The sequence below is a fragment of the Anabrus simplex genome, chromosome 2, assembly GCF_040414725.1.
Source record: "Anabrus simplex isolate iqAnaSimp1 chromosome 2, ASM4041472v1, whole genome shotgun sequence".
In the NCBI taxonomy this organism is placed as follows: Eukaryota; Metazoa; Arthropoda; class Insecta; order Orthoptera; family Tettigoniidae; genus Anabrus; species Anabrus simplex.
The window spans coordinates 973,661,845-973,686,085 of record NC_090266.1 but is presented as its reverse complement, the minus strand read 5'-3'; the positions used below and the strand labels follow the sequence as shown (position 1 = coordinate 973,686,085).

The following is a 24,241-nucleotide window of genomic DNA, read 5'->3' as shown; positions in this document are numbered from 1 at the left end:
TTTTTAAGTAACCTGTATCGTCTGAGAAATAATTTGCTTTGGCACATCCACCTGTGGTTCGTTTTTTTAGTTGCTGATCTCGTCGGTTAGTAAGAATTCTACACCTAGAACTGGATACATTTCAGTTTTTTAAATGTAGTAAGTAGTGTTGTATATTGAAGATACAGTACTTAATCAGTCGGCCTGAAATGTAGGTCGCCTTTGCCGTTTGTGTCGCTGACTTGTAGTTTTGGTTGTAATTGTGAACAAATGAATGAAATCTACATTTCAGTTATAAAATAGATCCAAAGATTACAAAAATAAGTGGCTTACGGACTACTAATACCGCCTTTTCCATACAATTTTATAATGACTCATTAAGCACGCGGACTGGTTCGCTGAGCATTTTTGTAAATCACCTTAATACAGTACGATGCAGTTGTCGTGTAGCAAAACAAGCAAGTCTTCAATGTGTTCTCAGGTTCATTCTAAATTGCTTGAAGAAATTCTCACCGGGCGTCAGGCTGTGAGCTTGCAACCCTGAAAATGGTTTTCCGTGGTTTCCCATTTTCACACGAGGCAAATGCTGGGGTTTTACCTTAATTTAAGGCCACGGCTGATTCGTTCCGACTCCTAGCCCTTTCCTGTCCCATCGTCGTCGTAAGGCCTATCTGTGTCTGTGCGACGTAAAGCAAGTTGTAAAAAAAGATATTCTCTTCTTCCCTACGAGTTCTCCGAAGTGTAAATAGAACTGTCCATGCCTGGCGCTAAGTTAACTTTGTATGAATCCAAAAATGTCGATATATTTGCTATGACGCCGTCGCCTTCGTATTACCGGTAGTAAGGACAGTGCTTCCACATCGGAGACCATATTTCAGATACGTAGAATTACATGTATAGAAGAGGCGTGGCACAGACCGAATTGGGTACACGGTTTGGATCAACAATTAATTTATCTGTTACTACCTTAAAATAATACAATTACGCCTACTCACTAATTATACCGATCTCTAAATCGTAGTTTCTAGGAATTTTTATTTTTGTCCCAGACGTTAACATTGTAATATAGTCTAGGACAACATGTATCTTAACCCTATTAATTCGTATTAGTGCAAGCATTTATTTTTGTGTTACTTACCTAAACAGTGTTATCCTTAGCTTTCAATAGACATTATGAATTAACCGAATGACTACACTCTGGTCCAAAAAAATATCCCCACTACGTATACTGGCCCAATATTTCAATTTCAACCTCATTTTCTAACAGACTTGCATTGGTACCAGCATTTTCGTGCTATCAGTTTATTTCCTATGAAGTTAAGACACTCTTCAAGTGGTATTTGTTATTAAAAGCTCAGTTTTGATAGGTTAATTGGAGTAATGTGAATGACAGAACAACGTGATAAGATTTATCTTGATATTGGCCGTATTCACGGTACCAGCTTCCGAGGCACATTCAAGTACGGCGCCTAGGAGACATTACAATATTTGGTCACAAGATGGCACGGACATGCCTGAAGTTCACAAAATTCCCGCCATATACCTCTAGTTGTACTTCCGTCTGACTTCTTATCAGTTGTTCTTCAGTAAGCTGAATTGTAAAAAGAGGAACCAATTTGGTAAGTTTTTAGAGAGCTATTGTTCTGTTTCTCAATAGATAGAATTGTGTTCCCATAGCTTACTGGATTTTGAAAGAATTTAAGATTGATATTTGTTTTGTTTTCTTTTTTTAGGTTATGGGGAGGAAGAAAGACCTATCTCCAAGGAAGCATGGCATGATTCTTACATTCAGTTCCCAAGGAATTTCCAACAGGGAAATTGCTAGGAGGTTATTCATTGACCATAAAACAGTGGGTAATGTTTTAAAGAAAAAAAGGAGACAAGGATGACAAGTTTGAGGCATAAATGTGGTCGCAAGAAGAATGCCAGCCCAAGATTGTGCAGGGCGCTGAAAGAAATGGCGAAACTAGGACGAATTTTGAGTTCCAGGCAGCTTTCGTGCAAGTTGCAACATGATCTAGGTCATTCCGTTTCACACCAAACAGTGTTAAGACCTCTCTCAGATATGAACATTAAAAAAAAAAGCCTGCAAAGAAGCCACTCCTGACAAAAAAGCATATCCAAGACAAATTTTTTTTGTTGAGATGTATGAAAATTGGACAACTGAGGAATGGTGTAGAGTGATTTTTTTCCGGCGAAAAAAAAATTAATGTATTCGGTAATGATGGTGTAAAACTGTGGATGGAGCCCGGAGAGAAGTTAAAGAAGGAATGTGTTGTGGAAACTAAGAAATTTAGTGAAAGTGTTATGCTGTGGGGAGCAATAACTTCCAAAGGGGTGGGAAGAATTAAAGTTTGCACGGGTTCAAACAATGGAACGGCATACTGTGACATCATTAAGAAGGAAGTTTTGAATACTGCTAGGGACCAAAGTGCTGCAAACCTAGGACCGTTCATTTTCCAAGACAACAATGCCAGTTGTCACCGATCCAGGGTTGTTCAGCAATGTGTCTCAGATCTCGGCATTCAGCGATTATGGTGGGCCCCAAATTCACCCGATATGAACCCTATTGAGAATGTATGGGCTATTATGTCTGAAAAACTCGGGAAACATCGTTACACTACCAGAAAAGAATTAATTGAAAAAACTGTTGAAGTGTGGTATCATGAAATTGAGCCTGCTACTTGCGAAAAATTGTTCAGTCATTGCCACAAGGAGTACAAGCCCTCAAAAAGGCTAAAGGTGGTCACACAAAGTACTAAAGCATGTCACATATATTGCAGAAATCCTGTATATTGTTATTCTGAAATAAAACATTCCAATTCTTTCTCAATACTCTCTTAAAATATGTTTTTCCTTAAAACATGCAGGTGGGGAAATTTTTTTGGACCAGAGTGTATATGAATGAATGAATGAATGAATGTATGAATGAATGGATGTATTGCCTGATTGGATTATATTGGGACACTGAATGAATGAATGAATGAATGAATGAATGAATGAATGAATGAATGAATAATTGAATGAGTTGAACGCACTCAGCCTACATCTGCGGAACTCCAGCCGATAGAGTGAGAATATTCCATGTGGATGAATGTATGAATGAATGAATAATGAATTACCTGAATTCATGCATACATGAAAAGAGGTCTCTCTCCCAGTCACGGGTAACCACCTGGGGGAGAGCTTTCATTATTAAATGCGTCAATGAGTTATTGGCTGATCGAACGAATTGAATACTCTCAGCCTACATGTACGGCACTCCAGCAGATAAGGTGAGAACATTTCATATGAGACAGTGAATGAATGAATGAATGAATGAATGAATTAATTAATTAATTAATTAATTAATAAGTGATTGGATGATTGAATGAATTGAATACTCTCAGCCTACATCTACAGAACTACAGCAGATAAGGTGAGAACATTCCATGTGGATGAATGCATGCATGAATGAATGAATGAATGAATGAATGATTGAACTGAATTAATGCATGCATTAGGGATGTTCAAAATGGCAGGTAGATATATATCTTCATACTATTATGTTGACTGTGGATAATTAATACTACTTGGCTAGATACGTTCATGGTGTTAAGGCATGCTTATAAAAACACAAGATGGAAGGAAGATATTTTGCTTGAGGGAGACTTAATATAACTTTGACTCCTTCCGAGTATATTTTCTTGAGACAAGTTGATGTGCTACTTCGTCTTAGAATAACGACCGTTTTAAGATAAGTTATCCCTTATGCCACGTCTGTTTGGTGAACGGTTGAAGTCTGCTGGCTGATCGGATCAGCTGTACTGAGTGAGTGGCAGGGTACTTTGGGTCACGTAGCCGTCAGCTTCCATTTGGGAGATAGTGGGTTCGAACCCAACTGTCGGCAGTCCTGAAGATGGTTTTCCGTTCTCTCCCATTGTCACACCAGGCAAATGCTGAGACTGTACCTTAAATAAGGCCACGGTTGCTTCCTTTCCGCTCCCAGCCCTTTCCTATCCCATCGTCTCCATAAGACCTATCTGTGTTGATGCTATGTAAAGCAAATTGTAAAAAAATGTGAATGTTATCACTGCAATGTCCTTAAATTAACACCTGTACAGACGGACATAAGTGTTCACACAGAGACCCATCAGTCGGTATAACATAGGCACGGTAGCAAACTGCGTACGTTGTTCGCTCCATCATGAATTGAAACGATACATTATGCATACATACGCTAAAATACGTGCAGTAAAATCCTGACCATACATGAAAAGATGAGGAAAATAAGGCCGGGCAATGGTGGTATGCCTGGACGGAAGTCTACTATCAACAAAACACAGTAGTACACATGAATTCTGACTTGAACATTGACGAGTGAACACAGTTACGAGCATTGTTTAGATTACCAGTGGATACTGGCGGTTCACGGCAGAATGAGGAAAATTAGGAAGGACGCTAGAATTGAAGAAAGAAAAATTATACCAACTCTGCATGAAGAAGGCAAATCATACGCCGAAATTGCACATATCATTAAATGAAGCAGTTACATAGTCTGCAGTATCATTAATTAATAAGTACAAAACTTCAAAAACATTGATAAGTAAAGAGAGAAGTGGGCTCTCCGTAAGCTCACTCTGAGAGAAGAGAAGACGGTAATTAGTACAGTGCAGAAGACTCCAAAAATGTAATCTTCCGAAATTGCAGCAGAACTTCAGGAATACCATGGTAAACAGGTACATCTTAAGACCATTCGTAGAACTCTTCATAGGGCTGGATATCATGCCCGAAGTCCCAGGAGGAAGCCATTTGTCAGCCCAGTAAACAAAAAGAAGAGATTGGCATTTGCTCAAGAGTACATAATGAAGGATGACGACTTCTGGGAAAAATTATTTTACAAATGAAAGCAAATTTAACATTTTTTGCCATGTTGGAAGAATGTCGATGTGGAGGAAAATGAATACAGAGAGTGAAACAGCCAACCTCCAGGCTACAGTTAATCACGGCGGTGAAGGTGTTATGGTGTGGGGGTGCATGGCGGCTTCAGGTGTTAGGAACCTAGGCTTTATAGATGGAACCACGGACCAGTATGTTTATTTGGATATTTTGAAAAACAATTTACGACATAGTGCACAAAAACTAGATCTGCATGCTGATTACCACTTTCAGCAGGAAAATGACCCGAAGTATGCTGCTAATAATGTTCGTTATTGGATTGTTTATAATGCACCTCATATCCTGAAAACCCCTCCCCATTCCCCCGACTTTAATACCAATGAACATCTATGGGTTGAACTCGAACGGCGAGTCAGAAAAAACCACATATCCAGTAAGGTCCAGCTGAATAAATTGCTTCTACAAGAATGGATTACTCTTGGTGAAGAAGTCAGAAGAAAATTAGTAAGTTTAACGCCAACAGATTAAGAAGTGTTATTCGCAACAAGAGAATGCACACACGTTACTAAACCGTACACAAATGGTGACAAACGCGTAGCCTAAGTTGTTGTGGGAACATTTATGTCCACTTATTAAAAAGACTAAATGACTATCTTTATTTTATTTTTAGTGAAGCAGTTATTTTAAGTTAGTATATTCCGTAACTGAATATAGTTATAAACGAAATATATTTCTGTTCAATGTCTATTTAAGAAGAGCAATTACTATTGCCAATATGTGCATATGTCAAATGTCTCCAATGCTGTGTAAACACTTGTGTGTGTTTGTGTAGGTATATTCACTGATCCCCATGTGGTACTTTCACTCCATCAACAGGACTTCTCTTCTTGGTGAAACGTACAGCCTGACTTTTCCCCCCATTTTGCCATCATGCCTTTGTACACTGTCAGTCTCAGAACTTTGTCGACGTCTGTTTGCAGTCGCTCACAATCCTGGTAATTATTTGTTGCTCTGTACAGTATAACGTCATCTTCAAAAAGCCTTATCTGTGATTCTAATTCCTTCCTCACATATTTTATGTATATAAGAACACATAATAAATGTTCAATGATACTGCCTTACAGAACTTCCCTCCTAATCATTACTGGTTCAGATAATGCTTCACCTACTCTAATTATCTAAATTCTGTTTTCTAGAAATGTAGCCATCCATTCAATCACTCTTTTTCTAGACCAGAGTTGCTCATCTGGGCGCCTGTTGAAGCTAGCGTAGTGCGGCCGGGCTCGTTTTTCTGAAATGTGGGCAGCTTACGTACCAGGCGTACGTCACAGGCAAGCTAGAGTGTGAGCACACTTAGCGTGGGACAGGGGCAGTGACGTTCGATTGTGACTCTCATCATTCAACGAAATTTTAACGAATACAGTATTTAAAAAAGGACACTATAATTGCAAGAAAAACCTACTTTTTGTAAATATTCGTGTTTATTTTTCTATATTTACACATCCAAAGAAAACTGGCACGGTACAGGTTTTTCGTTACAATGTACTAATATTTAAGGTTGAAGCGTACAAGCTACGATTTACAATTTCTTGGACGAGAATGGCAGAATTTCCACTATGAATATTAAAATTCCTGTTATTCATTCAGTAAAAAGTTATATATGTATATACACAGTTTAAAAAAATTAGGGGAACATGCATTGTAACGTCTGGTATGTGAACGTTAATTTGGTAGATGGGGTTCCAATGGTCGTACAGCATACCTTGAGACCTTAGCCACTCAGGGTATGTCAAATCGAAGTTATACTCCATCTATAGGCGTAGCCATGCATTAAACTGTCAGGTGACCTCTCAAAACAAAGTGAATAGCGGTGCGTCCGTGTGTCGTTGTGAGGTACACAGCCTACTGCGGTCATTTGAGCACGTTGTACATAAACCAGCACATCTCGTGATACATCCTAACGAGGGTCAAGTCGCAAGAGCCGCCACTTTGATCTAAGGACGATGGACTTTTAGTCGTGTTGCTGTGGATCGCAATGTCTCTCCGTCAGTTACTCAACGCTTGTGGAATCGCTACAGTGAGACAGGCCACTTCACAAGGAGGGTTGGACAAGGTCGTGGACGCATGACAACCCCACAGGACGACCGATATCTGGCCATCTGTGCGTTGCGGCGTCGTTCAGTAACTGCCAGAGAACTGCAACAAGACGTCAGGAGGGTCACTGGAGTCACCGGTGTCTGACCAGACAGTAAGGAACAGGTTAAGAGAAGTGTCCTTACGACCCAGACGCCCTGTTCGAGTGCCCCGTTTAACGCAGCAACATCGCGCAGCTCGCCTTCTATTTGCCCGTACCCACATCAACTGGCAACTTCGCCAATGGAGACCTGTGTTGTTCACAGACGAGTCCAGATTTCCCCTGACACAACGTGATGGACGTCAGCGTGTATGGAGATGCCAAATGTTGTCCAGGAATGCGACCGATTCGGACAAGGTTCTGTGATGATGTGGGGTGCCATCAGTTTTGATGGCCGTACGGATCTTGTCGTCCGTGGTTATCTTACCGCTGCGGAGTACATCGAGCAGATACTGCTACAGCATGTGTAGATTGCTGCATACGGTGTTGGCCCTGAATTCGTACTCATGCACGACAATGCCAGGGCGCGTAGCGCGCATCACCCGAGCTGTCTTGCGAGAACTGGACATTCAAGAGATGGAATGGCCAGCAGTGAGTCCCGATCTTAATCCCATCGAGCATGTGTTGGATAGGCTTGACAGAAGTGTTCCTGGGCGTCCTGTTCCACCACAGACTCTCCAAGGCCTCGAATAGGCTCACATTGAAGAATGGGACCTGATACCACAACGTGACCTCCGTCGACTTATAACGGAGCATGCCACGTAGGTGCCAAGCTGTGATAAATGATCGTGGAGGACATACACCAATACTGAAGCTCTTCAACTGTGATAGAAATCCACCTTGGATGACTGTTACCACTTTGTTTTCGCCCCTATTTAGACATTTCCGTTTGTGTTTTGAAAATGAACGTGAATCCATCGATGTTCTTTTGTATACTTCAACGGTAAAGAATAAAGGTTTAGTTAGTAATATACCTGGGTGTGAGGTATTGTTTTGTGGAGCATGGTATACGTTCAAAAACATGTTCCCCCAATTTGTTTGAACTATGTACTTCAACAAGTTTAATATTTGATTTTGCACAGTGTCGTAATGCTGTGTGACTTTTCTTTATTCGTTGAGTTTCCGAAAATGGTTGTTGAAAGTTATCATCGGTCATACATTGATAGCTAGTCTCTAAATAGCGAGTTGAAAACTCTTGTGTTTACTATCCAAGTACAACAGCACTGTAAATGTAATAACAAGTAGATGTACAGTATATATTCAAATAAATCATCTATCTAATGTTATTCCCGATAAATGTGATGAGTTTATCTGATCCTTTAAACACAAGCAACAAGCTACAACTTATCCGCTTTACTCCTTATTACATCAGGAATGTTACTGAAGCATAGCCGTGTTGAAATATATTAGTGAAAATTGTAATTCATTGCGTAGAATACAAACATATTTTGTAGTACCGGTAATCTGTTGTATTCGATCAGTATACGTAAACAGAACGGAAATTTTGTAGCTTTCTCGAAGATATCCATAAGCTGTGTTTTGATTTTCAATATTGAACCCCCAGAGTCGAGAGCCACCAGCCGCCACTGTCTGCATGTGCAGCGTTGCGGATATGTAGCCAAAGATGAAGAAGCGAAAACCTTTCTCACGCCATCCCAGTTTTGTTTTGTATTTGACGCATTTCATTACAGCTCTGAATGGGTAACTATTTTAATGCTACGGTGCGACTGCTTACAACACTTCTTTAAAGATTAATACTCCTGTGAACAGTATGAACCTTAACATTTAACATGTAGCCACTATCAAATTCATCTTGCAAAATACCATATAACTAATTTTTATTTGCGTTTCGTTTGTGATAAGTCCCACGCCCAAAACCATCCTAATAAACGCGTAAATATACCTTGGTATATTTCAAATCGTTACAGTTACGTACTTTCATGAATTAGTGAATCCTTTTGATTTAAATTTGTTTTCGTATATATTCTTTCGCGTATTTTTCTTAAGCTCTGTGGTTTAAATTGGTGACAAATCACGAATGACCACGAAACTTGCTGATGTTTTATGTCTACCACATTATCTACAACAGCAGTGTCACTGTCTCCAATAACGATCCGACTATAAGGAAGTGCCGTGTTGAACGTTCGCAAGTAACGTAGCACATTTGATATTTCCCCGTTCGCCTTTCACTAGACTCCACCATACGAGAGGTCCTGCCCCCGGCAGATGAGTGGTCAAACTCTGAACTTTTAACATACAGTAAAAGACAAATGTCGGCCAAAAGTCGGCCATCAGTTGAACAGGACAATGGTCATTCCAAATCTCGTCAAAATCAGAGGTCACGTAGATGTGAGCTTGCATTCGGGTTCGAATCCTACCGTCGGCTGCCCTGGTGATAGTTTTCCGTGGTTTCCCATTTTCACACCAGACAAATGCTGGGGCTTACGATAATTAAGGCCACAGCCACCACCTTTCCAGTACTAGCCCTTTCTCATCCTTGCGTCGCCCAAAACCTTCGATGACCCCCTGTGGGGTACGCAAACGCAGAATACACCCGTGGTATCCCCTGCCTGTCGTAAGAGGTGACTAAAAGGGGCGACCAAGGGATGATGACATTAGAACCATGAAACTACTTGTGCTTAGTACCATTACGTGAGGAACACCTTGGGTCGACGTTACTTGCAGTTAGTACTACCATGTGAAGAGCACCATGGATCTACGTTACCAATGAGTAGTGCCTTTATGCAAGGAACACCACAGTTCTGTGGTTGGTAGGGTCTACGATCGTGTATATTCCACCGAAGCGGGGGAGCAGGCATTCGGCTGCGCGAACTAATGTCCATGTGCCGTAAAGTTGTGCTGGAATGTGTCGGTTCCCCTGGGTTCAGAATAGATCTGCGCTACCTATGTGTAGCACCACTTTACGTGAAACACCACGGGTGTACATTGCCTGTGATTAGTACCACTATGTGCGAAAAACCACGGGTTTGGCTGGCGCCCGTGCTAAGTACCACTATTTGCGAAAACCATGGGTGTGCGTGTGCGTTACCTGATAGTAGTTCCATTATGTAACGAACACCATGGGTTTGTATTACCTGTGGTTACCATAATGCGTCATACACCGTGGGTCTACATTGCCCATGATTAGTAGCACTATGTGAGCAACGCCACGAGTATACGTTGCCTGTGGTTAGTTCCACTTAGTGAGAGACACCACGGGAATACCGGCGTCCGTGATTAGTCCCACTGTCTGCGGAGCACCATGGGTCTGCGTTGCTTGTGAGCAGTACCCTTATGTGCGAAACACCATGGGTTTGTGTTACCTGTGAGTGATGCCATTGTGTGCGACATACGATAGGTCTACATTTCCTGTGATTAGTACCACCATTAGAGAAACACCCGTGATTAATACCACTATAAGAGGAACACCATGGTTCTACCTCCCAGTGATTAGTACCATTATGAAGGGCCGGCGATCTGAATTTTGGAAGCCTATAGATAGGAGCTGTCTGGCCGAGGCGGAAAAGGTGTGCTCGGTTCGCCCGGAAGGACGTGGGTTCGATTCCCTGTCAGGAAGTCGAAAAATTTAAGAAACGAGATTTTCACTTCCGGAGGTGCACATGGCCCTGAGGTTCACTCAGCCTACACCAACAATGAGTACCAGGTTAATTCCTGGGGACAAAGGCGGCCGGGCAAAGAGCTAACCACTCTACCCCATCAAGTGCCGAGGTTACGGATAGTGGAAGTCTTTACCTTCCACCCCTCCAAAGACCTTCATGGCCTGTACGGAGATGACTTTGCTTTTTGCTTTGCTTTGCTTTAGATAATAATGCATCAACCCGGTATTTCAGGCTTTGTGAATTGGATCCACTGATTGTTTTTATTTCCCTATCATTTTTCATCATTAGTTTTAGATTCTATTCAGTGGATAAATTTTAAAGTTTTCATTTTCGTTTCGTTCACCTCTTAATATTAGGGGCCGATGACCTAGCTGTTAGGCCCCTTTGAACAACAACAACAATCATCATCATCATCATCATCATCATCATCATCATCAAAACCTTCCATGTGTTAATGCGACATTAACCCACTAGCAAAAAATAAATAAAATCATAGTGTTACACTTCTGACACTTTCCTTATTAGTAGCTTCGGTTCTAGTACGTCGCACATGCACTCAAATTCTTGACGGTGTCTCAAGTTGAACATATTCTTTCTCATCTCATCTCGTCAGCTCTAACTGAATTGACTGGAATTCTTTTTTATGGCAATCTATTTAGTTTCTTCTACATTACAGCAGGATCTGAATTCTGTATTAACAAATATTTCTTAGCGGGTTATTCCGGCTTTAAACATTCGTATTTTCTTCTTCTTATTTTTTTTGTCAGCTACATTCGTTGCGCTCATTGTTGGCGCTAACCTCTGTTCCTCGGTTAAGGAAGTAATCAGGGAAATCTGTTACGCGTGGCTGGTGGGTTTATAGTCAGATACAGTACCTGTATCCTCTTTGGGCAAATGCCTTGTTCACAGCATAGTGACAAATTTCGCAAGCCATTTAGCTAGCCATTCTAATAATTACAGTGAGGTACTAGAAACATTGCTTGAAAACATTCGTGTCGGTATTTACCTTCGTGGTACTTATGAGTTGATTCTTTCGGAATCACGAGCGGCCGGACCATACCTTACTTATGTATGCATAAGTTTTTGCCCCTCCTCTGCGAACCATGTGACCTTGCCGCGGTGGGGAGGCTTGCGTGTCCCAATGATGCAGATAGCCGAGCCGCAGGTGCAACCATATCGGATGGGTATCTGTTGAGAGACCAGACTAACGAATGGTTCATCGAAAGGGCGGTAGCAGCCTTTCGGTAGTTGCAAGGGCGGCAGTCTGGATGATTGACTGATACGGCCTTGTAATAATACTCAACATGGCTTAGCTGTGTTGATACTGCTACACGGCTGAAAGCAACGGGAAACTACAGCCGTAACTAACTCCCGAGGACATGCAGCTCTCTCTGTATGAATGATGTACTGATGATGGCTTCCTCCCGGGTAAAATATTCCGGAGGTAAACTAGTCCCCCATTCGGATCTCCGGGTGGGGACTACACGAGAGGGGGCGATCATCAGGAAGATGGATACTGACATTCTGCGAGTCGGAGCGTGGAATGTTAGAAGTTTGAATCGTTGTGGTAGGTAAAAATGAAATGTCGTATGGCTTTTAGTGCCGGGATATCCCAGGACGGGTTCGGCTCGCCAGGTGCAGGTCTTTCTATTTGACACCCGTAGGCGACCTGCGCGTCATGATGAGGATGAAATGATGATGAAGACAACACATACACCCATCCCCCGTGCCGTAGGAATTAACCAATTAAGGTTAAAATCCCCGACCCGGCCGGGAATCGAACCCGGGACCCTCTGAACCGAAGGCCAGTACGCTGACCGTTCAGCCAACGAGTCGGACGTTGTGGTAGATTAGAGAATCTGAAAAGGGAGATGGATAGGCTAAAGTTAGATGTAGTTGGCATAAGTGAAGTACGTTGGCAGGAAGAACAAGATTTTTGGTCAGGCGACCACCGAATTATCAACACAAAATCAAACAGAGGAAATGCAGGAGTTGATTTAATAATGAATAAGAAAATAGGGCAGCGGGTAAGCTACTACGACCAGCATAGTGAAAGAATTATTGTCGTCAATATAGACACCAAACCAATGCCCACCACAATAGTGCAGGTCTATATGCCTACTAGTTCAGCGGATGATGAAGAAATCGAAAGAATATATGAGGAGATAGAAGATTTAATACAATATGTAAAAGGTGACGAGAATCTAATTGTGATGGGAGCCTGGAATGCAGTGGTAGGCCAAGGAAGAGAAGGTAGTACAGTAGGAGAATTTGGATTGGGACGAAGGAACGAAAGAGGAAGTCGTCTGGTTGAATTCTGCACTGATCATAATTTAGTCCTTGCCAATACTTGGTTCAAACACCACACACGACTGCTGTATACGTGGACGAGACCTGGAGACACTGGAAGGTATCAAATATACTTCATTATGATTAGGCAGAGATTCAGAAACCAGGTGTTGGATTGCAAAACTTTCCCAGGAGCAGACGTGGACTCCGACCACAACTTGTTGGTCATGAAATGCCATCTGAAGTTGAAGAAATTGAAGAAAGGAAAGAATGCAAAAAGATGGGATCTAGACAAGTTGAAAGAAAAGAATGTGAGGGATTGTTTCAAGGAACATGTTGCAGAAGGACTAAATGAAAAGGCTGAAGGAAACACTATAGAGGAAGAGTGGAGAGTCATGAAAAATGAAGTCAGTAGGGCTGCTGAAGAAATGTTAGGAAGGAAGAAAAGATCAACTAAGAATCAGTGGATAACTCAGGAGATACTAGACCTGATTGATGAACGACGAAAATACAAGAATGCTAGAAATGAAGAGGGCAGAAAAGAATACAGGCGATTAAAGAATGAAGTGGATAGAAAGTGCAAGGCAGCTAAGGAAGAATGGCTGAAGGAGAAATGCAAGGATGTCGAAGGCTGTATGGTCCTGGGAAAGGTAGATGCTGCATACAGGAAAATCAAGGAAACCTTTGGAGAAAGGAAATCTAGGTGTATGAATATTAAGAGCTCAGATGGAAAACCACTCGTACGGAAAGGAGACAAAGCAGAAAGATGGCAGGAGCATATTCAACAGTTGTATTAATGTAAAGATGTAGATAATTTGGTTCTGGAACATGAAGAGGCTGTTGATGCTGATGAAAAGGGAGACCCAATTTTTGAGGTCAGAGTTTGACAGAGCTGTGAGTGACCTCAATAGGAACAAGGCACCTGGAATTGATGATATTCCCTGTGAATTACTGACTGCCTTAGGAGAAACCAGCATGGCAAGGTTATTTCATTTAGTGAGACAGGAGAAGTCCCATCCGATTTTCGGCAGAATGTTGTTATACCTATTCCCAAGAAAGCCGGTGCTGACAGGTGTGAAAACTACCGCACCATTAGTTTAGTATCTCATGCCTGCAAAATTTTAACACGTATTATTTACAGAAGAATGGAAAAACAAGTTGAAGCTAAGTTGGGAGGAGATCAGTTTGGCTTCAGAAGAAATGTAGGAACACGTGACGCAATCCTGACTTTACGTCTGATCTTAGAGGATCGAATCAAGAAGGACAAGCCCATGTACATGGCATTCGTAGATCTAGAAAAGGCATTCGATAATGTTGATTGGACCAAGCTATTTATGATTCTGAAGATGATAGGGATCAGATACCGAGAACGAATAATTATCTACAATCTGTACAAAAATCAGTCTGCAGTGATAAGAATCGAGGGCTTTGAAAAAGAAGCAGCAATCCAGAAAGGAGTGAGGCAAGGCTGCAGTTTGTCCCCTCTCCTTTTCAATGTTTACATAGAACAGGCAGTAAAGGAAATCAAAGAGAAATTTGGAAAGGGAATCACAGTCCAAGGAGAGGAAATCAAAACCTTGAGATTTGCCGATGATATTGTTTTATCTGAGACTGCAGAAGATCTCGAGAAGTTGCTGAATGGTATGGACACAGTCTTGGGTAAGGAGTACAAGATGAAAATAAATCAGTCCAAAACAAAAGTAATGGAGTGCAGTCAAACGAAGGCAGGTGATGTAGGAAATATTAGATTAGGAAATGAAGTCTTAAAGCAAGTAGATGAATATTTTTACTTGGGTAATAAAATAACTAACAATGGCAGAAGTAAGGAGGACATAAAATGCAGACTAGCACAAGCAAGGAAGAGTTTTCTTAAGAAAAGAAATTTGCTCACTTCAAACATTGATATAGGAATTAGAAAGATGTTTTTGAAGACCTTCGTGTGGAGCGTGGCATTGTATGGAAGTGAAACATGACGGTAACTAGCTCAGAAAGAAAGAGAATAGAAGCTTTTGAAATGTGGTGTTACAGAAGAATGCTGAAGGTGAGATGGATAGATCGAATCACGAATGAAGAGATACTGAATCGAATTGGTGAGAGGAGATCGATTTGGCTAAATTTGACGAGAAGAAGAGATAGAATGATAGGACACATCTTAAGACACCCAGGACTTGTTCAGTTGGTTTTTGAAGGAAGTGTAGGGGGTAAGAACGGTAGGGGTAGACCAAGATATGAATATGACAAGCAGATTAGAGCAGATGTTGGATGCAATAGTTACGTAGAAATGAAAATGTTAGCACAGGATAGGGTGGCATGGAGGGCTGCATCAAACCAGTCTATGGACTGATGACTCAAACAACAACAAGTTTTTGCCGGGTTTTGTGGTAATGAAAACACGTAATTTTCAAGGGAAATTCATTTTCTGTTTATTCAAAATATTGGCCATCGCCGTCTACACATTTCGCCAATCTTTCAGGTAAGTTATGAATACCGTCCCAGAAAAACTGCTTGTCTTTTGCGGCAAACCATTCGTCGAGCCATTTTCCAACTTTCTCGAAATTGCTGAAGTGCTGTTCTGCGAGTGCGTGTCCCATTGATGCGAAGAAGTGATAGTCAGATGGCGTCAGGTCGGGAGAGTACGGCGGGTGCGGAAGGATGTCTCATCCAAGCGATTTCAGAGTGTCTTTCACTGGTTTTGCTGTGTGAGACGGCGCATTGTCGTGTAACAAAATCACTTTGCCATGTTTTCTGGTCCATTCCGGTCGTTTTTCGATGAATGCGTGTTTTAAATAAATCATTCGTTGGCGATAGCGTTGTACATTAACGGCTTCGCCGGGCTTCAAGGTTTCATACTGCACAATACCGCTCTGGTCCCACCAGACACAAAACATGGTTTTATTGCCGAAGCGATTTGGTTTTGGTGTTGAAGGACTGGCTTCGTCAGGTGAGAGCCACGATTTTCTACGCTTCGGGTTTTCAAAATAAATCCATTTTTCGTCACCCGTCGCAATTCGGTACATAAATGGTTTTCTTTCGTGGCGTTGAAGCAGCATTTCACAAGTGACTTTGCGATTTCCCATTTGCCGTTCATTCAGATCGTGTGGGACCCATTTGCCGAGTTCATTGATCTTTCCCATTGCTCGTAAACGTCTGCTGATAGATTCTTGTGACACATTTAATGCTTGAGCCAATTGCTGTTGAGTTTGAGTCCAGAGACCGCACTGTTTATCACATTGAAATCACCACGTTTAAATTGTCGAAACCATGTCCCACATGTTCTAATCGATGGAGCGTATTCACCATATGTTTCTACCAGCAAACGATGACTTTGCACGCCTTTTTTCTTTTGATTAAATAAGAAAAGCAATGCGTGACGCTAGTGTTTGGCGGACTCAACTTGTGTGTGTTGGTATGTTAATGTCAGACGAACAAACTGACGTATGTATCAAATTCATACACTGCGAATTGTTCGCTGGCGCCATCTCTTAGTGAAACTGGAATTCTTCTTTTTTATGGCAATCTATTCATCAGGATCTGAATTATGTATTAAGAAATATTTCTTTGCGGGTTATACCGGCTTTAAACATTCGTATTTTCTTAATAACTGTTTTTTTTTAATCAGCTACACTCGTTGAGCTCATTGTTGGCGCTAACCTTTGTTCCTCGGCTAAGGAAGTAATCAGGGAAATCTGTTACGCGTGGCTGGTGGTTTGCGTGCCGCAAATGTTATTTTTCAGGCACAAACGTCGACATGATCACTGAACGATACAACACAGACGATAGTTTCGACATCCCTGTACCAGCTCGGAGTTGTGGTGTGGCGGGACATATATATGCATGCAGTCTCTCGACCCGCTCTGAAACTGAATTGTTTCACTCACGTGTCAGTCAGTCACTCACAAAAGTATAGCAGAAATGACTGGTCGCTCTCTTGTGTAATTCATTGCAAACGATGAATATTTTCTCATATCCCGAAATTGTGGAGATGAAAACTGAAAATATTTAGAGGACTGCAGTTTAAGGATTTTTCTCTGTGGTGAACCTCTACTTTAACATCATTACGAGAGGTTAGAATTTCTTTTAATCGGCGGTAAAAAGCTTTTCACTGCTGGAAGAAGAATTTGTCTGACAGTTGAATTATGCCCATGGTACCTGGAGGATTCTGAATCAGATTGTTTTGCGTGGAGGGATGTCTTCCGGACAAGTTGTATCACTGTATGTAGTCCACAGATCGAAAAGCAGGGCACAGTTGTCTTCAGAAAGCGAAAAAGGAAAGGGCTTCTCGAAACCATGTTTTCCCCAGTTTTCCTGATTTTGAGGCAATGACAACGATGTTATCTGTTTTAAACATATTTTTTGAATCCAGAGGACCGAGGGTTCCGGTCGGATTCTGCAGTACAATCAATAATTTCTGGAACAAAGAACCGTCCATACTGATTGCTGGCATTATGGTGTATGAATGTATGAGTGAACTAACCGATTGGGCTATCGTGTGCGTGCGTTGCCCACCTACAGAAGATAGTCCTTTTCGGTAGATAGATCACGTGCAATTTCCAAAGCCCACAGTCATAAATCTTCAATCACTTACATTTCGCCTTCCCCCTTTTTGCCTTCTGGAAACGAGAAAAGAGATTTTTATACTGAACATACCTTTGTATGTTCAATCGGACTTGCCGACATACCATTATTTACCAACTGCTTCTTCACAAGTAAAGCTGTCGCTCCGACATCACTGAATTAAGGTATTTGCAGACGTGTGAAAGTGATAATCGCGTTTAACCACCTCCGCTGTCCGACTCGTTGGCTGAATGGTCAGCGTACTGGCCTTCGGTTCAGAGGGTCCCGGGTTCGATTCCCGGCTGGGTCAGGGATTTTAACCTTCATTGGTTAATTCCATTGGCTCGGGGGCTGGGTGTCTGTGCTGTCTCCAACATCCCTGCAACTCACACACCACACACAACACTATCCTCTACCACAACAATAGGCAGTTACCTACACATGGCAGAGGCCGCCCACCCTCATCGGAGGGTGTGCCTCACAAGGGCTGCACCCGGCTAGAAATAGCCACACGAAATTATTACCACCTCCGCTAAGCCAGAATTTTACAGCCATCTTCGTTTACTCCACACTGATATTTTCTTGCACACTTTTACGTGACTAGGAACATAACTAGAACTAGATGTTTTGTATGGCAGCGGACTCGGACCATCACTAGATTCTGAGAAGTCGTAATCTACACAGTTCAAAAAAATTAGAGGAACAGGTTTTTGAACGTATGCCATGCTCCACAAAATAATACCTCACACTCAGGTATATTACCAAATAAACATTTATTCTTTACCGTTGAAGTATACAAAAGGGAATCGATGCATTCGCGTTCATTTTCAGAACACAAACGGAAGTGTCCAAATAGGGGCGAAAACAAAGTGATAAGTCATCCAGGGTGGATTTTGATCACAGTTGGAGAGCTTCAGTATGGTGTATGTCCTCCACGAGCATTTATCACAGCTTGGCACCAACGTGACATGCTGCGCATAAGCCGACGGAGGTCACGTTGCGGTATCAGGACCCATTCTTCAATCTGAGCCTGGAGAGACTGTGGTGGAACAGGGCGCCCAGGAACACTACTGTCAAGCCTATCCCACACATGCTTGATGGGATTAAGGTCGGGACTCACTGCTGGCCATTCCATCTCTTGAATGTCCAGTTCTCGCAAGACAGCTCGGGTGATGCGCGCTACATGTGCCCTGGCATTGTCGTGCATGAGTACGAATTCAGGGCTAACACCGTATGCAGCAACCTACACATACTGTAGCAGTATCTGCTCGATGTAGCCCGCACCGGTAAGATTACCACGGACGACGACAAGATCCGTACGGCCATCAATACTGATGGCACCCCACATCATCACAGAACCTTGTCCGAATCAATCGCCTTCCTGGACAACATTTGGCGTGTACGGCTCATCGCGGCGTCTCCATACACGTTGACGTCCATTATGCTGTGTCAGGGGAAATCTGGACTCGTCTGTGAACAACACAGGTCTCCATTGGCGAAGTTGCCAGTAGACGTGGGTACGGGCAAACAGAAGGCGAGCTGCGCGATGTTGCTGCGTTAAACGGGGCACTCGAACAGGGCGTCTGGGTCGTAAGAACACTTCTCTTAACCTGCCTTTACTGTCTGGTCAGACACCGTGACTCCAGTGACCCTTCTGAGGTCTTGTTGCAGTTCTCTGGCAGTTGTTGAACGACGCCGCAACGCGCAGATGGTCAGATATCGGTCGTCCTGTGGGGTTGTCATGCGTCCACGACCTTGTCCAACCCTCCTTGTGAACTGGTCTGTCTCATTGTAGCGATTCAACAAGCTTTGAATAACTGACGGAGAGACATTGAGATCAACAGCAACACGACGAGAAGTCCATCCTCCTTAGATCAAAGTGACTGCCCTTGCGACTTGAACCTCGTCTCATGCAATGTGCTGGTTTACGTACAATGTGCTCATATGACCGCAGTAGTCTGTGTATCTCACAACGACACACAGACGCACTGCAATTCACTTTCTTTTGAGGGGTCACCTGACAGTTTAATGAATGGCTACGCCTACAGATGGAGTATAACTTCGATTGACATACCCTGAGTAACTAAGGTCTCAAGGTATGCTGTACGATCATTAAAACCCCATCTACCAAATTAACGTTCACTTACCAGACGTTATAAAACATGGTCCCCTAATTTTTTTGAACTGTTTAGATTCGAACTGGGGCCCGGAGCTTCGCTTGCGATCGGCAGGAGGTTTTGACAAACGGAATCACTTGAGTCGCTTTCACTGTTTCCACTGTGGAGAAACTACTCCCCTCCTCTATACGTTGCACTTCTCTACGATTATTTTCCATCAAACCAATAAGATATTGTCCCATTTCCATTTCTTTGGAGCTCATTTTTCGTGAGAACACAAAAACGCCTTTTCTTGGAATTAACTCATTACAAACTCCACTGCGTTTATAGGATTTGAAACGTCGTCCTCCGAGGAACTCATTTTCACCGTCTTGCTTTCTTTAAAATAACCATCAAAACCGATACGTTACTGCTGGATACAGTAAAAAACACCCCACAGCTGACTAGCGCGTGTGGCTCTGCTTATTGATGGCCTTGGATACGTCGGCCACTAGGGCTGTCCACTCCAGCCAACATGTACAGTCGCGATCACAGGAATTTCGGGTGGAAAAGGAGACGGGTAACGTTTAAGCGAAGGTTTTGGCCAACCTGAGGATGAGGGAGAGGTAAACCAAGGCAACATCACATCATGTGTTCGTCTTCCAGGTGGTGTGGCTTGCGACGTTGCGCACTCAGACGCCACTCCAACTCCATTTTTTCGGGAACTGATAAGATGTTTCTATGGTTAAACAATCTGGCTATACTAGCTTTTCCTAATCAAGGAAACAGTTAATTAACTGTAATTTCATTGCGATGAAGTGTGCACGATGTAATCCCACCCCAATATATGGTATTTGTTTGATCAGCGCTGGCAATAACTTCATAGAAACGGTTTTCCAAACGTCCTTGCGTCTCTTATAATCATAATTATTTAATGCCAGGTTATCTCCACTTTGGTTTTTGAGGGTAACAGTTATTATTATTGTTATTATTATTATTATTATTAGTAGTAGTAGTAGTAGTAGTAGTAGTAGTGTTTAATAGGGCCTATATTGACGAAAATAAGGGTCATTCTTTTTCACAGTGGTTGAGCGCTTTGCCATTTGATAATGAAGTCATAGTCGAGACCGCTGACATTTCAGCCAGACCTCGCACAAAACAATTACAGAGAAACTGGAGAATTTGCCCCTCATTGAGTTGACATACACATTACGTGTGTTGCCTTGAAGGAGGCGTGTGGTTCCTCCCTTCATTCCCCCCTCCCTTCATTGTCGAGCCAGTGGGACGTGTGGGTAGGCGGGGAAGCAAGTACCTTCCCCTCCGCGTGTGTTTCGTTCATTCTAGATATCCTCGTACCTCCGTTTGTCCACCTCACCTCACCCTTCAGGTGCTTGCAGGTGTTAACGCGTCTGATGGATGTGACCAGTGAGAGAGAGTGTGTAAGCAGGTACTGGGTGGTTCTGAGGGCTGTACTGATTTCTTGCCCGAATTGAATATTTGTGGCCACAGGATACTAAAGATTTCGAGTGTACAGACGTGCACATTAATGGTGTCCCGACATAAACAATCAACACTGCCCCACTCCAGTACTGAAAAGGATGGGAGGGAGAGAAGGGGTAGTGTTGAAGGCCACTCCAGCACAAAACAAGACGGGTGGAGTGAATGGGTAGTGCCGAAAGCACAATGACCCATCTTCTCGCTTAACGCATTGCTGCCTGTAGGCCCGCCACTAGACTTTGTTGTGATTGAAATAGGCACAGTGGCGGATGAACTGAAGTACACCATTGGGTAACCTACTCTGATAATTACAGTATCAAGAGGTAAAACAGGTTTTTAACCGAAAATTATTGTATACTAGTTAGGAATATTTTGTAGCTGCGTTATGTCGGGTCGTAATTTGAAAATACCTTTTACTGGTTCGTAACTTTGTTCTCCTCTGCTGTTCTGTGACCTTGCCGCGGTGGGGAGGCTTGCGTGTCCCAATGATGCAGATAGCCGAGCCGCAGGTGCAACCATATCGGATGGGTATCTGTTGAGAGACCAGACTAACGAATGGTTCATCGAAAGGGCGGTAGCAGCCTTTCGGTTGTTGCAAGGGCGGCAGTCTAGATGATTGACTGATACGCCCTTGTAATAATACTCAACATGGCTTAGCTGTGTTGATACTGCTACACGGCTGAAAGCAACGGGAAACTACAGCCGTAACCACCTCCCGAGGACATGCAGCTCTCTCTGTATGAAAGATGTACTGATGATGGCTTCCTCCCGGGTAAAATATTCCGGAGGTAAACTAGTCCCCCATTCGGATCTCCGGGTGGGGACTACACGAGAGGGGGCGATCATCAGGAAGATGGATACTGACATTCTGCGAGTCGGAGCGTGGAATGTTAGGAGTTTGAATCGTTGTGGTAGGTTAGAGAATTTGAAAAGGGAGATGAATAGGCTAAAGTTAGATGTAGTTGGTATAAGTGAAGTACGTTGGCAGGAAGAACAGGATTTTTGGTCAGGCGACTACCGAATTATCAACACGAAATCAAACAGGGGTAATGCAGGAGTTGGTTTAATAATGAATAAGAAAATAGGGCAGCGGATAAGCTACTACGACCAGCATAGTGAAAGAATTATTGTCGCCAAGATAGACACCAAACCAATGCCCACCACAATAGTGCAGGTCTATATGCCTACTAGTTCAGCGGATGATGAAGAAATTGAAAGAATATATGAGGAGATAGAAGATTTAATACAATATGTCAAAGGTGACGAGAATCTAATTGTGATGGGAGACTGGAACGCAGTGGTAGGCCAAGGAAGAGAAGGTAGCACAGTAGGAGAATTTGGATTGGGACAAAGGAACGAAAGAGGAAGTCGGCTGGTTGAATTCTGCACTGACCATAATTTAGTCCTCGCCAATACTTGGTTCAAACACCACAAACGACGGCTGTATACGTGGACGAGACCTGGAGACACTGGAAGGTATCAAATAGACTTCATTATGATTAGGCAGAGATTCAGAAACCAGGTGTTGGATTGCAAAACTTTCCCAGGAGCAGACGTGGACTCTGACCACAACTTGTTGGTCATGAAATGCCATCTGAAGTTGAAGAAACTGAAGAAAGGAAAGAATGCAAAAAGATGGGATCTAAACAAGTTGAAAGAAAAGAGTGTGATGGATCGTTTCAAGGAACATGTTGCACAAGGACTAAATGAAAAGGCCGAAAGAAACACAGTAGAGGAAGAGTGGAGAGTTATGAAAAATGAAGTCAGTAGGGCTGCTGAAGAAATGTTAGGAAGGAAGATAAGATCAACTAAGAATCAGTGGATAACTCAGGAGATACTAGACCTGATTGATGAACGACGAAAATACAAGAATGCTAGAAATGAAGAGGGCAGAAAAGAATACAGGCGATTAAAGAATCAAGTGGATAGAAAGTGCAAGGTAGCTAAGGAAGAATGGCTGAAGGAGAAGTGCAAGGATGTCGAAGGCTGTATGGTCCTGGGAAAGGTAGATGCTGCATACAGGAAAATCAAGGAAACCTTTGGAGAAAGGAAATCTAGGTGCATCAATATTAAGAGCTCAGATGGAAAGCCACTTCTAGGGAAAGAAGACAAAGCAGAAAGATGGCAGGAGCATATACAACAGTTGTATCAAGGTAACGATGTAGATAATTTCGTTCTGGAACATGAAGAGGCTGTTGATGCTGATGAAATGGGAGACCCAATTTTGAGGTCAGAGTTTGACAGAGCTGTGAGTGACCTGAATAGGAACAAGGCACCTGGAATTGATGATATTCCCTCTGAATTACTGACTGCCTTAGGACAAACCAGCATGGTAAGGTTATTTCATTTAGTGTGCAAGATGTATGAGACAGGAGAAGTCCCCTCCGATTTTCGGCAGAATGTTGTTATACCTATTCTCAAGAAAGCCGGTGCTGACAGGTGTAAAAACTACCGCACTATTAGTTTAGTATCTCATGCCTGCAAAATTTTAACACGTATTATTTACAGAAGAATGGAAAAACAAGTTGAAGCGGAGTTGGGGGAAGATCAATTTGGCTTCAGAAGAAATGTAGGAACACGTGAAGCAATCCTGACTTTACGTCTGATCTTAGAGGATCGAATCAAGAAGGACAAGCCCACGTACATGGCATTCGTAGATCTAGAAAAGGCATTCGATAATGTTGATTGGACCAGGCTATTTATGATTCTGAAGATGATAGGGATCAGATACCGAGAACGAAGAATTCTCTACAACCTGTATAAAAATCAGTCTGCAGTGATAAGAATCGAGGGCTTTGAAAAAGAAGCAGCAATCCAGAAAGGAGTGAGGCAAGGCTGCAGTTTGTCCCCTCTCCTTTTCAATGTTTACATAGAACAGGCGGTAAAGGAAATCAAAGAGAAATTTGGAAAGGGAATCACAGTCCAAGGAGAGGAAATCAAAACCTTGAGATTTGCCGATGATATTGTTATTTTATCTGAGACTGCAGAAGATCTCGAGAAGTTGCTGAATGGTATGGATGAAGTCTTAGGTAAGGAGTACAAGATGAAAATAAATAAGTCCAAAACAAAAGTAATGGAGTGCAGTCGAACGAAGGCAGGTGATATAGGAAATATTAGATTAGGAAACGAAGTCTTAAAGGAAGTAGATGAATATTGTTACTTGGGTAGTAAAATAACCAACGATGGCAGAAGTA

General features: G+C 42.5%; 1 protein-coding gene across 5 annotated transcripts in view; it reads left to right on the top strand.

Moving 5' to 3' along the window:
- Positions 1–24,241, top strand: part of Pax (Paxillin) — an 813,847-nt gene that overhangs the window by 718,538 nt on the left and 71,068 nt on the right. The window lies entirely within an intron of this gene.